The sequence below is a fragment of the Suricata suricatta genome, chromosome 10 (assembly GCF_006229205.1).
Source record: "Suricata suricatta isolate VVHF042 chromosome 10, meerkat_22Aug2017_6uvM2_HiC, whole genome shotgun sequence".
Classification (NCBI taxonomy): Eukaryota; Metazoa; Chordata; class Mammalia; order Carnivora; family Herpestidae; genus Suricata; species Suricata suricatta.
Genome location: NC_043709.1, coordinates 71,419,203 through 71,434,653, shown reverse-complemented (window position 1 = coordinate 71,434,653; position 15,451 = coordinate 71,419,203).

The window sequence follows — 15,451 nt, the reverse complement described above, 5'->3', positions numbered from 1 at the left end:
AATTAGTGGATGGGAAGCCAGTATTAGGTTTCTAACATTTTTATTATAACTTAAAAGCAGGTTTCACTTTTAGTTTCTAATAATAAATTTGATATTTGGTGTAATACATAACAGTGCTCATGATGCTATTACTAATTTGGCTGTAGAATTCAATCAAGTTCATCCTAAGGCAAAATTGTGAGGTGAAGGAACTTGGTCTTCACCTATCCTGTCTCCTCAGGCCCCTTTGCTTTGGTTGAAAATAGTGCTGAACATATCTCATTAGTTTAGTTATATTAGTTTCCTAGGGCTATCATAACCAATGACCACAAATTGAATGACATGAAACAACAGAAATCTATTTTCTCACAGTTCTGGAAGCTGTAACTGAAATCAAGGTGCCAGCAAGGTTAGTTCTGAGAGAATCTGTTCCGTGTCTCTCCCCTAGTTTCTTGTGGTTGTGGGCAGTCTTGGGTATTCTGTGGCTTCCAGCTGCATCTCTCCATCCCTGCTTCTGTTTTCAATTGGTATTCTCCTTGTGGACCCTAGCGTCCAGATTTTTCTCTTCTTATAAAGATCCCAACCATTGGATTAGGGCCCACCCTAATCTAGTATGGCCTTATCTTAACTTGATGACAAAGTCCCTATTTCCAAATAAGATCAGAGTCACAGATTCTAGGCGGCTATAAATCTTAGAAGGACATTATGCAACCCCACGTTCTTCCATTTCCCCATTTTAAAACCTGTATATGCTCCACTCACTAATGAAGATACTGTTGGGGGCCTCCGAGGAGTTTTGGCCGCCTCAGGCAAGGACATATCGCTCTCCAGGGAGCAACCAAAAAACCAGATTTACATCTGGAGGCTAGGAGAGTGCATTTCCTGGCCCAGGATTCAGAGACAGTCATACTGGGCCAGAAGAGAAAAGCCAAAAGGAACAAAAGATCAAACTGCATTCGGGTTTATGCAGCGCTAATCTTCCCCTGCCCAGTATTGCGGACAAAAGTCTGGGCGCCTCCTTTGATGCTGTGTTCGGAGTTTCAGTTTCGGTTTCCCCTTTCTCTAATAATCATTTGACTCTGTTACCTGGCAACCAACCTGGGCCAGTTTCCTGCCCCTAACCCTATAAAGGTTTGATTCCTTTTTCAATAAATGGGCTCGATCAGAAAACGCTTGACTTGCCTCACTCCCTGCATCTCCCTCCTGCCCTATTTCTCTCTCCCTCCCTCAGGAACGGACCCACAAAGATTTACCGCCCCACCGGCTGGGGTAAGGGACCGGACAAGTGGCCCCCAATGTGGGGTGAGTGAAGAGACACGACAAGATATGATTGAAATGCTCCTTAAGAACACTTTCAGAAAACATTTATGTTAATAACATACAACAATGTAGATGAATCTCAAATGCATTGTATTCAGTGAAGAGAAGCCAGATTCAAAAGGCTGTGTGATTCCATTTATATGACCTTCTGGAAAAAGTGAAACTCTGGAGGCAGAGAACAGGTCAGTAGTGACCAGGCATTAAGAATAGGGAGAGAGTCTGACTATGCAGGAACAGCCTGAGGTAACCCTTAGAGACAAGGGAACTAAAAGCAGTGACCCAAATCTACGCATTTGTCAAAACTCAACTCTACAGCAAATGAGTTTTACTGTATGGACATTTTTTTAGACTTTTTAAAAAATACAGTTATGAAAGGATCATGGGCATTGGCTAGATCTGTGATCATATTCTAACTCTATCTTATCACTTGTGAGACCTTGGACAAGTAGTACAACATTTTGAGGGCAAGTTTCCTCTTTCATAAAATGAGGACAACACTCCTCAGTGAGGATTCTTTCAAACGTAAGTGATAGACACTCAACTCAAACAGAAGGGGGAAAAGGGGAATTTATTGTCTCAGATAATGGCCTTACATAATGTTCCCAGGGAACGCTGTCTTTCTATCTGTTGACTCTGCTTCTGTCTGTGCAGAGGCTTCATTCTCAGGCAAACTAATGTCGTGGCAGGAATCACAGGGGCTGACAGCTTACGTCCTCCAGGTCAGTGGTCAAAACGGACTAGGGACTCCTTCTGACATTTAACAAATCTCATTAATGACTCAGATTATCCCAGAAGTTTGGTGTATTTTATTCAGTCATCTTGGGCCTCTCATCTACCCTCCGGATCACTAGAAGGTGGCAAATACACCGTGATAAAAATGGGGGACCAGGACCACGTGCAATGAAGAAGGGCTATCAGGCGCGACTAACGGGAGAGCACTGCACTGGGAAAAAGCATCTGCACTCCGCATCTTCCTGAAGTTCGACACAATTTATACAAATTTAAAAGGATGATAGAGTTACAAATCCCCAACAAATCTTAAGTTTCCTCTCCTACTATTGCTTTCAATAGATAAGTGCCATTTTGCATTTAAGGCTACTAAAACTCGTAGTTCAGGGGATGCCCACCTATCTGTTTATAGCTAGCAGAGCTTAGCATCCAATCAACCCAAAATTAGTTCCTCCTTGATCAGGTAGACCTGCACTTTTTTCATTATTTCTAAGAAAAGAATGATGTGTATATCTGAGTATAGTACAAATTTCAAGGGATTTCAGAACTTAATTGGACAAATTTATCCACATAGGTAATCATTCCAATTAATCAATGGGAAGGGGCATGCCATAAAAAAGTATTAAAGACATCCACACCCTTTTAAGTGAACTACATTGGGTATTTATCGCCATAATAATGCTGCAGAAATACAACCACAACACTTAATAATAAATAATAATTGCTCACACATCTGGGTCACCATATGAACTGGGCTTCCTCACGTGCCTGGGAGTCAGCTCCCAGCTGTCAGACAGCCTGTCAGTGGCGCCTTTAGGACAAGCTGGCTCTGCCTGCACTCTGCCCTCATCCTTCAGTAGTCTGGCAAGAGGGAGACTAGTCAGCGAGGGAGCAGTAGAAAAAATCCAGGGGAGAAAGGGTGGTGGCCTGAAATCCTCTTGTGGTGGAGAAAAATAAAGAAAGTGGACAGACTTTAAGGGTATTTAATAGACACAATTAAGAGAACGTGTGATTTGATTGGGTATGGTGAGTAGAAGAAATGGAAATGGGTAAGCATCATTTGCTGGTTTCAAGTTTAGCTATTTTTCTTAGAAATTAACCAATATTTACAAATGGCTTCAGAAACAGTTTTGAGTGCTTTTAAATATTTGCACTAGGTTTTCATAACAACAGTATTTATATTGTGGTTATATTGCTCGTACCTATGACTAGAAAGAGTAATAAAATATCTTGAGGACAGCAAAGTGCATGATAGTCTGAAGTAAGGTACAAGTCTGAGGTGTCTTCATAAGAACAATGATTTGCTTAAGAAAACAGAAATAAATCAGATTGTTCAAAAGTTTTTCTAATTTTTTGTGATTTATAAATGATGAGACTTCAGACCCTTTTTGAGAACATGGTTATATAGATATTTTCTGATAAGATAAATAAACCTTTCTCTCCTCACTTAATCCACCATGTTCAAAAATGCTGACTGATTTAACTGCTTACAAGTTTATCATTTCCAGGTTTAGATATTGGGAAGACAATTGCTGGTACCAAGTGATTTGAGAATTGCCAGAAAAACCATCTGTCAGGCAGATTTCAGATTTTTATATTCTTATCTCTCTTAGCCTTTGTCCCTTAAACTCCAGGAAAGCACAGCCGAAATAAAATAAATCAAGCAAATATCACAAATGTTCCAGGTTGACTATAATTATTATTAAAATGTACCTAAATATTTTCAACATAAAATTAGTTATAAATTTCTTGTATAAAAATTAGACAAAGCTACATGCTACCAATCTTGAAATGAATCCTTGATTTCACGTGATCATGGATGTTGTTTTGCTGAAATTAATTTGCTGTTTGCAGTCCTGTACCAGATGAATGAATTCTCCTATCATATCTCAATCCTAATTACTATGAAACCTTTTGGTAAGTGGTGCTGACATCTGGGCATCACTTAGTGTACACTCATCATTTACCATTAAGAGCATGTCTATTTTTTATTCGCCAGAGACAAGAAAATAGCGCTCCTTGGCACCGATACAAATGTACATACAAACTCCAGGACTGAAACGATAAGTAAGATGAAGCTCTTCAGTGGTCATTCATAAGATCAGAACATGCTTACATTATTTTTTAAGACAGCATCCAAAGATAATCATCAAACGATCAAAAGTTTGAAATTGTCCTTGAGAATTCTCAGAATGTGTAAGATGCAGATTCTTTGAACAGACTCAAATTGAGAAATAGTGGATTAAGAGTTAAGAGGCAAGGGGGCACCTGGGTGGCTCAGTTGGTTAAGTGCCTGACCCTTGATCTCAGGTCTTGATCTCAGGGTCATGAGTTCAAGCCCTGCATTGGTCTCTGCACTGGGGATGAAGCCTGAAAAAAAAAAAAAAAGGTCTTGAGAGAGAGAGTTAGAGTTAAAGACAAGTATTATGCTATGTACTATATATTTCATACCCTAATTCAACATAATTTGAGAGGTTTACAGCATTGAAGAAATATAAAGACAATCTTCTTTGGCTGGAGTTAAGGGGTTACTTAGGAAATGGTCATACTTAGAGCATGAGCAGTGATGACAGGAAGCCTTTGAAAGGTAGTAGAAGGCGCTGGGTAACAGTCCAAATTGCCTGTCATACAGGAGAAAGAATAAAATGATTAAAAGGGGTCTAATGAAAAATAGAAAGCAAAATTTGAAAACTTAGATTTTGTGACATTTATAAATATTATAGACACAGTTATAGTCTATTCAATTCAGCTATACTCCTCAGGACAGGAAAGAAGCTGATTTCTAACATAAACAGTTTCAGTTTCCAGAGATTGTTTACACTGCTAACGGAGGCAAATCAGTTCTCAAAAAAGATTTACTGACTGGCATGTTTGGCATATGAGACACTATCCGTTCTGCATATACATGACTTTCTCTGATTTGAGTGGAAATGCCTATTTTTAAAAATTATTCTATTATTGAATGTATATTTTAGAAATGGCTAATCTAGTGTATAATGGAATATTCCAAGCAATTCAGTTTGGGGAAGATTTTACTATTTGAAAAATCTTGGGAAATCAGTAGTTCTTTGAAAAAACCCAATTTACTAGGAGTCTTAAACCATAAATTTGAATGTCAGATCTAGTGATGTTGAGTTAGCTACATGGTTCCTATGGGGTTAAGTCCTGTTTAGTGTAATAGAAACACATATCATATAAAGAGTATTTCCATCTCACCCTAAATATGGTTTTGATCTTAACAGCTGTGTGCTAAGTTCTGACAAACTAGGTTCTTTTGTGCTTCAATTGCAGAATGAAAGAAAAATACACCATATTTTTATAATACTGTTTTTATTATCCCAGTCTCTGAAAAAAAAATCATTCTGGTCTTTCTTATTGCCACCCCCGCCCCCACAAAGAACCTATCCCCAGGACTTTACAATGAATTTATTGTTCTGTTTATTTAGCATAATCAAGTACTCCTTACCCTGGGAAATGGTCCCTTTAGGCGACTGCAGAACTATACACAAATCTTGGTTCGTTACTGATCAAATAAAGAATGTGACCTTTCCAAGTCCCTTAAATATTTTCTTACTAAGAACCTGTGTGGTTTTCTTCTTTTGCGTTTTTTTCTTCCTTTCTCTTCTTTTACTTTCTTTTTTTAAACTTCAAATTAATCTAACAATGTTTGTACCAGGGATGACTCTTCAAGACAAGCAAAACCCGCTCGGTTAGGTCTCCTTTTCTTCCCGTGACATGGTCTGTTGTCCGCATTCAGAAAACCAGTTTCGGTGGCCATGCTAGAGAGGGATAAAATGCCACGTGGGTGGACAAACCCAGACTCAAAGAGCTTTCAGACTTCTATCCTCAGGACAGCAACAAACTCCCCCATCTGCAGCCTGACCCATCTGCCTGCTGCATCAGATCCTCTGGGTTCCTGAGCCGCTAATCCTTTTTATCCATTCTTTAGAATCTGCTATGGAAAATGTCGTCTTCTCATCATTCCTCTGATTGCTTTCATTTATTTACCAGAGTCTCCTGATAATACTTCTAAAGAATTTAGGGTTCTGGAAAGTTCCTTTGGGGTGTTTATAATTGCAAATATGCTATTTAAGTATACAGCCACTTAAAAAAAAAACGAAACTGCATAAAATCCTGCAATTGCTATTTATACAAGAAATTTTAAAAGATGTAAGATTCGACTATTCTGGCTTATGAAGAAGTAGATACATAAAATCATTGTGTTACGGAACCTGGTCTGGATCACCCCGCGAAAGAACCAAGCAGGCACTCGGAGATCTTAGAAGACAGGAGGTTAATTTTACACCAGCGGGCTCAGAGGAGATCACTCTCCAGAGATCTGAGCCCCCAGGGCCTAAGCAGAGGAGACAACTTGGAGTTGGTTACTTCCGCATTCCACATTAGTAGTAATTTGGAACAGGCACAGCCAGCTGGGTCAGAAGAAGAACCCAGAAGGGGAGTCTTCGGTAGGGGATGGGAATTTCCCTATCAGTCCTGTGGGCCAGTTTACAACAGATTTTTCCCAATCAAGAGGAGGGGAGGGAGGTAAGTAATGGAAATCATATACTGTACTTTAAAAAAATTATTCAAATTCTAGTTAATATACAATGTAATATTGGTTTCAGAAGTAGAACCCAGTGATTCATCACTTACGTATAACACCCAGTGCTCATCCCAACAATTGCCCTCCTTAATGCTGATCACCAGTTTAGCCCATTGCTCCACCCACCTCCCCTCCACCAACCCTCAGTTTGTTCTCAGTATTTGAGAGTCGCTTGTGGTTTGCCTCCTTGTTTTCATCTTATTTTTCCTTCTCTTCCCCTATTTTCATCTGTTGTGTTTCTCAGATTCCACATATGAGGGAAATCATATATTTGTCTTTCTCTTATTTTAATTAGCATATTACACGATAGTTCCAGCTACATTGTTGCAAATGGCAAGATTTCATTTTTGATCACTGAGTAGTATTTCAGTATGTGTGTGTGTGTGTGTGTGTGTGTGTGTGTGTGTACACATTTGCTATAAACATTGGGGTGCATGTTTCCCTTCGATCAGCATGTTTGTATCCTTTGGATAGATACGTAGTAGTGCAATTGCTGGGTATTCTAGTTTCTTGAGGAACCTCCGTACTGTTTCCCAGAGTGGCTGCACCAGTTTGTCTCCCCCCCAACAGTGGAAAGAGATCCCCTTTCTCCATGTCCTTACCAACACCTGTTGGGAAACCACATATTTCTCATGAGCTGAAAGGCACCTGGTGACATACTTGAATATTGTAATTTAGGCCCCTTTAAAACAATTAAAATATATTTTTGTTAATTATTTAAAGAGTCTACCAGATTTGGTTTGATTGGATTGTACTTAAAGTCATTATCTCTGAGAAGCTGATTCAAAAGCTTTACAATAGATATGAAAATAAATGACATCTCTTTGAGCTTACATGGTAAATTTCTGTTATCTTCTTCCACAACCAGTAGTATGCAGGAAATGAACAATTATAGACCACATATAATATTGTAGCTCATTATATATTCTCCAGTGCATAATCTCTTAGGTGGTAAAATTGATATTGCTTTAGAAAATAATGTCATTCCCTTTGATAGCTATATTAGCTTTCTGCAGCTGCTATAACAAATTGCCACAAGTCTGGGGGCTTAAAGGACTAGAAATTGATTCTCTCACAGTTCTAGAGGCCAGAGTTCAGTATCATGGACCTGAAATCATGGTGCTGCCAGGGCTATCCACTCTCTGGAAGCTCTAAGAGAGACTTACTTGTTCCTTGCCTTTCCAGTTTTTAGTAGCTGATCGTGTTCCTGGGCTTTTGTCCGTATCATCTCAGTCTCTGCCTCCATGGTCACATCACATTTCCCTCTTCTGTGTGTAGTCAAATCTCCTTCTGCCTCTGTTTTATAAGGACACGTGTGATTGTATCAAGGTCCCACTCTAATAATCCAGGGTAATTTCCCCAATTTAAAATCCTTAACTACATCTGTAAAGTCTTTGTCATGTAAAGTAACATTTACAAATGTAAATTTGGATTACAAAGGTTAAGACTTGATGTCTTTGGGGGCCATTATTCAGCCTACTACAAAAACCATTTGTTCTTTAATTTATACTCTTCTTGGAGTGATGATTCCAATAAATAAATCCCCATAAGCAATTTGGGGATACATACACTATTTAATGCACTATTAACTTTAATACACTATTTAATACACTATTTAATACACTATTAACTTTATGTTAATATTTGGAAAAACAAAACATTTAAAATGTTATACCACACTATAAATTCTTTGGTAACTTTTTTAACTGTTTTGAAAAGATGTTTCCTAGTGATATGGTTTTGCAAAATTGCTTAACAGTTATTTCACACCCGCATCAATATATTTGCCACCTGAGTTTCCCCGGGGAATTAGCCTCAAAGACTTTTTTATTCCCACTTTCTTTCTTAGTTCTCCTCTACATAAGTGAAATAAAGTACAACACTTTACCCTTTGTTAAGTGCCTATTTAATGGAACAGTTCCATTTACAATCTACTTAAATATTAAGTAAGTAGGTTATAAATCTGGGAATTTCCTAGATACTATCAGTCTGAAAATCCGTTCTATTACCTGCTACCACTGATAATTTATCTCTGGAACTGACATGCAAGTTTGTAATCCTTTTCCTGTTGCTGTTCAACAATCATGAGAATGGAGAAGGGGTGGCTTAGAGACTCTATAAAAAGACTATAAGGGAGTAAGGGACTTAGATGAAGCAAAGACAAAATTACCTCCGTAGTAGAAAGGTCAACAGTATATACCAAAATAATCAAGAGAGTTCAGAAGTCGATGGTTCACAGGACTGGCTGTAGGCGAGAGGCTTGAATGTGTGTATAACAACACTGTTTCTGAGGCAGAATCCGATATGCAGACACCATGCCCTCCCCCGCAAAAAATCTGAAAATCGGGGCACCTGGGTGGCTCAGTGGGTTAAGCATCTGATGTCCGCTTGGGTCATGAGCTCATAGTTTGTGAGTTCCAGCCCTGACTCCACTGAATACAGAGCCAGCTTGGGATTCTCTCTCTCTCTCTCTCTCTCTCTCTCTCTCTCTCTCCCTCTCTCTCTCTCTCTCCCTTTCTCTCCCTCTCTCTCTCCCTCTCTCCCTCTCCCTCTGCTCCTACCCCAGTTGCATGCTCCCTCTCAAAACTAAATAAATAAATAAACCTTTAAAAACAACCTGGTAAGTGCTGGACTGATAGAAAAAGGTGCTCTCAAACTAAGAACATTGTCCACAAAATAAACAGGAATAGGAAAAAGTAAGCCACATACACATAAAACTAGTTTATATAATGGAAATTCTATATCAAAATACTCTGCTGTTGAAAATTTACCCCGTTCCTCAAAAACTCATGAAATTTGTGAAAATGATAATGGAACACTCCAAACAATTCTATATCCTCAGACAGCTATTACAATTTTTTTAATGTTTATTTATTTTTGAAACAGAGAGACATAGCATGTGGGCAGGGAAGGGGCAGAAAGAGAGAGACACAGAATCTGAAGCAGGCTCCAGGCTCTGAGCTGTCAGCACAGAGCCTGATGTGGGTCTTGAACCCATGGGCTGCAAGATCATGACTTGAGCCAGGGTCTGACTCTTAAGTGACTGAGTCACCCAGGTACCCCTCTCAAGCAGCCATTTAAAGATATAAAAAAGCACTTTCAGTCAGAATACAAAACTAGAGAAGATATGGGGGCCGGGGGGGAAGAAATGAACTAAGAATTGATTGAACTTGTCAAGGAAATAGAAGAAAATGACAAAAGTCATATCATAAGTGAAGAATAAATTACAAGATGTAGCCAAGGTAGACCAGAGTCTAATAAAAATTATAAATAATGTGAGCATAATTGAAAGAATGCAGAAAAATAACCAGGAACATGCAAATGGTATGAAGAACAAAAATAAAAGGAATCAGAAAAAAAAATGTAGTGTCAGAGAAAAAGTGACTAAAACATAAAACAAAGAATATTCTACATACAACTGGTGTCTCTGAAAAAGAAAATTAAAACAACCTAATAGGACTAAAATGTAAAGCTATTATACAAAGTTTCAGAAATAAAAGAAAATCTAATTCTCCACATTGAAAACACACAGAGCACACTGGACTAGGAATGACCAACTCCAAGACGTAATCTGGTAAAATACTAAACTTTATAGGTGAAGCACTTTCTTTTGAGGAATTAACTTACAAAGAGAAGAGAATTGGACTAGCAGCAGGTTTCTTGAAAACAACATACAAAGTAAGACAACAGTTGCATTTCAAGAAATATAAAAAAGAAAATATTTTCACTAATATTTAGATTAAATATTTCTAACTTGTGGGTTTTTGAACCCTTAGCTATTTAAAAATGTTGGTTCAATTTCCAAGTTTTATTTTCAAGTATGTTTTCATTGATTTTATTATTGCAGTGGTCTCTGTATGATTTTAATCTTGTTAAGTTTATTGAGACTTATTAGACAGTCCAGCATATGGTCCATCTTGGAGAATACCCTCTGTGCTCTTGATAAATTTGTGTTCTGCTCTTTTGGTAGAGAGTGCTCTAAAACTGTCACAGAGCAAGTTGATTGATAGTGTTGTTCTGGTCTTCTACCTTCCTACCAATGTTCTTTCTTGCTCTATGATTTACTGAGAGAGAAGAGTTGAAATAATCAATGATATTTATGAGTTTATCTACTTTTTTCAATTCAAATAGTTTTGCTTGTATATTTTGAAGCTCAGTTATTGGGTACATACAGTTCGGATTGTTGTATATTTTTGATGACTCAATCCTTTTACTTTTATAAAATAGCACTCAATATCTCTGGAAATATTTCTTGTTTAAAGTTTATGTTGTTCATACGTAATGTAGCCACTTCAGTTTTCTTATGATTAGTGTTTGCATAGTATACCTTCTTGAATTATTTTATTTATTTTTACTAATTTGCATCTTCATATTTAATGTGCATTTTCTATACACAAATTATAGTTTCTTCAGTTCCTCTACTATTAAACCTTACCACCACTGTTTTCATCTCTGCTTTTGCTTACTGAAATCTTCACATGAGTCAAATAATTTTGTTCTTGCAATTCACAAAAATGAGTCACAGGATTACCCGACCTTCATCTCTTTGAGTTTCTGGCCACAGGCTGGAAGAATGTCTTAACAAGGACATATGCTTTTTTGTTCTGTTTTCAGCAATAAGAGCTGAGAATAAGGTTTGTCTCTTTCTTGTGCATATTCCCTGAAAAACCCAAGTGGCCAATGCTTTGCTTCATTCTGCCCTTTTTCTATTTGGTAGAAAAGCTTAGCAGGCACTTTAATGGTGCTACAGGCAGTAGTTTAATGAATTGCTTTGTTAAAGCCTAGAGAGTTGCTCAGTTTTCTCATTTAGAATTTTCCAATTCAGTTTCCCAAAATAAGATTTGCTTCAGCCGTAGACATCATTGGTTTAAACAATATAGAATATATTCCTTTTCTTGAAAAGTCTGGAGGTTGGCAAAGGAGGGCTTGTTTGGCATTTTTTATTCCACAGTCTTCAAGAATTTAGGCTCCTTCTGGCTCTTCAGTGTGCTATCTGCAAGGTGTGGCCCTTGAGTTCTAGGCTTAGGAGCATTCCAGGCCATAGAATGGATAAAGGAGCAAAGAAGAGGCCAAGGGCATCTTCCAGCTGTTTTTAATGAAGCTTCCTGAACTCTACCAGATGATGGAAATTCATCTTCTTCCCAGGGAAGCTGGTAAATGTCTTTTTTCCTTAGAGGACCATGTACCCTAACATGAAGGCCAAGGCTTTGCAGTTTTATCTTTACCTTTTATTACCTTACCCCAGCCTCAAAGCTGGCTTGCATGTAATGATTGTTTGGCCTGCATGGTTTAACTTTCTAAAGAACTGTCAATTAATTTCATGTAAAAAATTGGATGTAAGGCTTTTCTTGAAAATATGATAGATCTGGAAACAAGGGTCACATGGCTCCATGGAAACAATCAGCTGGAGTAGCAAACAGCCTCCCGTTCTGAGCAAGATCACACTGCGCGGGCAGTGAGGTTGCTGTCACCCCATTTTCTTAACTACAAACCAGGTTTCTGTCCCTGAAGGCATTTGTTGGCACTGCCTCTGCCTTTCACACATGCCCCAGGCTGCCTATTACTTCATACCTACACTAAGGAAAGCCACTATGTAAAGATCTTGATTTACTACAAGCAACTTTAAACACTAAAGCTGGTTATAATTTAAATACACCAAAAATTGTTCAGTCTTTTACTTTTACTAAAATATATTCAGATTATTTCCAAAATTTTATTACATATAATATTGTATGTGCTTTTATGTAATATTTATGTATTCTTTATTTTATATATTGTTATATAACACACACACACATGCACACACTCATGCTCATACACATAGAGTAGTTACCTCATATGGTGTGTCATTAAATTCGATTAGATAACCCAAGTAGGGTACTTAGGAGGGTGTCTGAACGTATAGTAAATGCTAAATAAAAGAAAACCTGAATTATAGGGTCTCAAAGTATAGACACTATGATATCTCTAGGTATCTATGGAAGAATAATCTAAACTGTACATTTTCCCATAACTTAACATTTCTAAAATGGAGTCTCACAATCATGGTTGGACAGAGGTATTATTAAAGTAGATGACCTTGTCTGAGCTTGTGAGAACTTGGCTGTGATGTTAATATTGTCCTCATGACAGTTAAATAATGAGCAAAGTTGGCACTACACGTTTGGTTTGGTGTTTACTTAAAATTTATTGTGTATGCAGAAAGACATCAAAGCAGCAGTGCATAAATTTTATATCAGGGCAGTTAATATTCATTGTTGAAGAAATCATGGTAAGCACCACAATTTGCTGAATAGGTATCAGCGGCATGGAAGGAAATATCTGAGACTAAAAAGTGCTCCATCAGTTACCCTCTCTATAGCTCTAAGACTCAAGAACACTGAGAACTTGAAGTCAAAAGTGATTTACAAGAGGGTTCAGGGGTCAAAAGTGGTTCATAAAATAAAGATGATTTAAGTACACCTTAGTCAATTTGTTCTACTTATGTTATTCTTTTTAAGTGCAAGAGTGAAATATGACAACAAATATACTTAAGTACACGTAAAGGAACTCCTTTACTAAATATACATAACTTCTAAATGGAAGGGAAGCATTAGTGTGTAAATGGTGCCTTTTACAAAGAGATACATTCAGTAATGGTGTACCTTGTATGTATGGCATCTTAGACTGATGAAATCTAGAAGTGGACAATTTCCTTAGTTTTTAGATTCTGAGGTTCAGATTCCAAGAAGAGCACTGAGTAGCCTTATTTAAGTCCCATGCTAATTCTTTGCCTTTGAAGAGGGTGAGCCCTTTGGTAATTTCAACAAGATTTAATACAATAAAGACGGGGTAGATTCCCAAAGGAATGTCAGAAATTCATTTATATTATTTGTGATTTATATTTAATAATATGCATTACTAATATTTATAACTAAGATACTGGCAAGATGTTTAAGAGAACTGAAGCAATATAAATTAACCAATAGTTCCAAGAATATTAATTTCCCAGACTCTTCATCAACCTCTGATGTTACCAAACTTTTCTCAATCTGATAAAATCAGAAAGATATTTCATGCATGTTTTAATTTGCATTCCCCTGCTTCACAGTTAAGGTAAGCATCCTTTACATGTTGTTGGTGATTTGTATGTTCTCTCTGCAGACAGCCTACTCAAATTTTTGCCTATTTTTCTGTTTTGTTTTTGTCATTTTATTATAGACATGATGGAATATTCTGGTTATTTGTTTTCTGTTTTCTGTTGTTACATATATATTTGAGTCTATTATTTTTATTTTTAACTTTGTTTATATGGTGCTTTTTCATACAGATAATTGTAATTTTGTTATTAACCAGCATATAGATCTCCTAACCTGTAAAGGAGAGGCAGTTGAGCGCAGTAGCGTAAGTCCTTCTGAAAGCAGCCAGTACGATTAGATTTAGGGCAGCTGGAGAAATGGAGACAGATACTCCAAATACTGAAGACATAATTAGCTAGGCTAAGGATCCAAGATCTCACCTAAGACTTCAGCAGAGGAGCAGGTCCCTTCTAGGACTTTCTGTCTCCAGCTCCTCCCTCCCTTATTTCTTTTCGGAGGTAATAATTCACAGAAGACATTCTCCACCAGGTCACTCTTGTTCCTTGGGGACCCCAAAACTTCAAGAACATGTGAATTCCATCAAGCCTCCAATATTAGGTTAAACAGCCCATATGTATTTGCAAACACCCTTGTCTAACACTGACTTTATTCAATGATTTCCATGACATCTTTGGAAAATGGGGATCGTGAAGATGTGGGACACTGGCTTCTAAGAAATGTCATTTTTTTTTCTTTCTGTGCTAAATTTCTACCTTAGCAATAAACCAGTAATTATGTAAATGTAATATATATCGCAAATACTATTAATTAAATATTCTAAAAACACTAACAGAGATTGAAATGTGTACATAAAACTTTGCAATTTAGAAAATAAGACTAATAATCATTCAAATATTTTGACCCAATAATTGAAAATAATAATTTTTAATTACACCTTGATTTTATTTTTTGTATTTTTAATTGGTTTGTTTAATCTATAAAGAATATTAAGATACAGAAAAAAGTTCTTAACTTCAGAAATATGACTTAGAAAGCTTTATTCCCATTTATACAACATAAAACTTTGTCTTTATCCTTCATGCTTCAAGATGAGCAAGCACATATTATTAAACTTGGAAAAGTTATGGAACCAAATACTTGAAATGGTGCAGAAGACAGGGAATCATTCAGAACCAAAATGTATAATAAGGGCTGTTGAATACGATTTGTGTGTGGTACTGGAAACCACATATACTATTATATTTGAAAAGCAATTAATACAAATCAGTGGTATTAAATGGGTGTCAACAGAGTAACTCATTAATATAAATGCTTTTCCCCAGTAATGGGAAAAGGTGTTGATTATTCTTAGGCAGGGGAAATCAAATTAAGTAAACTCTAATATCTAGAGCCTTGACATTTTGCTTAGTAAGCAAGAGATATTTTAAACTAATCCATGAGGTTGGTTGGCTCAATTCCATTATTAGCTCAGATCCTGGGTTACTGCAGAGAAAAGTTTGTCCTAAGAAGGAGTCACCCTCCTTGGAACTACAAGTGTAGTTGATGTAAGTACAATTTAAATTCCCCAAAATTGAAAAATGAAGCCAATTTATTTAAGAATGAATTTCCAAGATGTCCATTAAATATCTTTGGAAGTTTTGTAAGCTGTCTCATAAACAAATCTAAACAGTTTTGCATTTATGCTGAGTTGGAACATACATGATTCTTTGCTGTTAGATTATAAATTAAATCTATGGCCAAT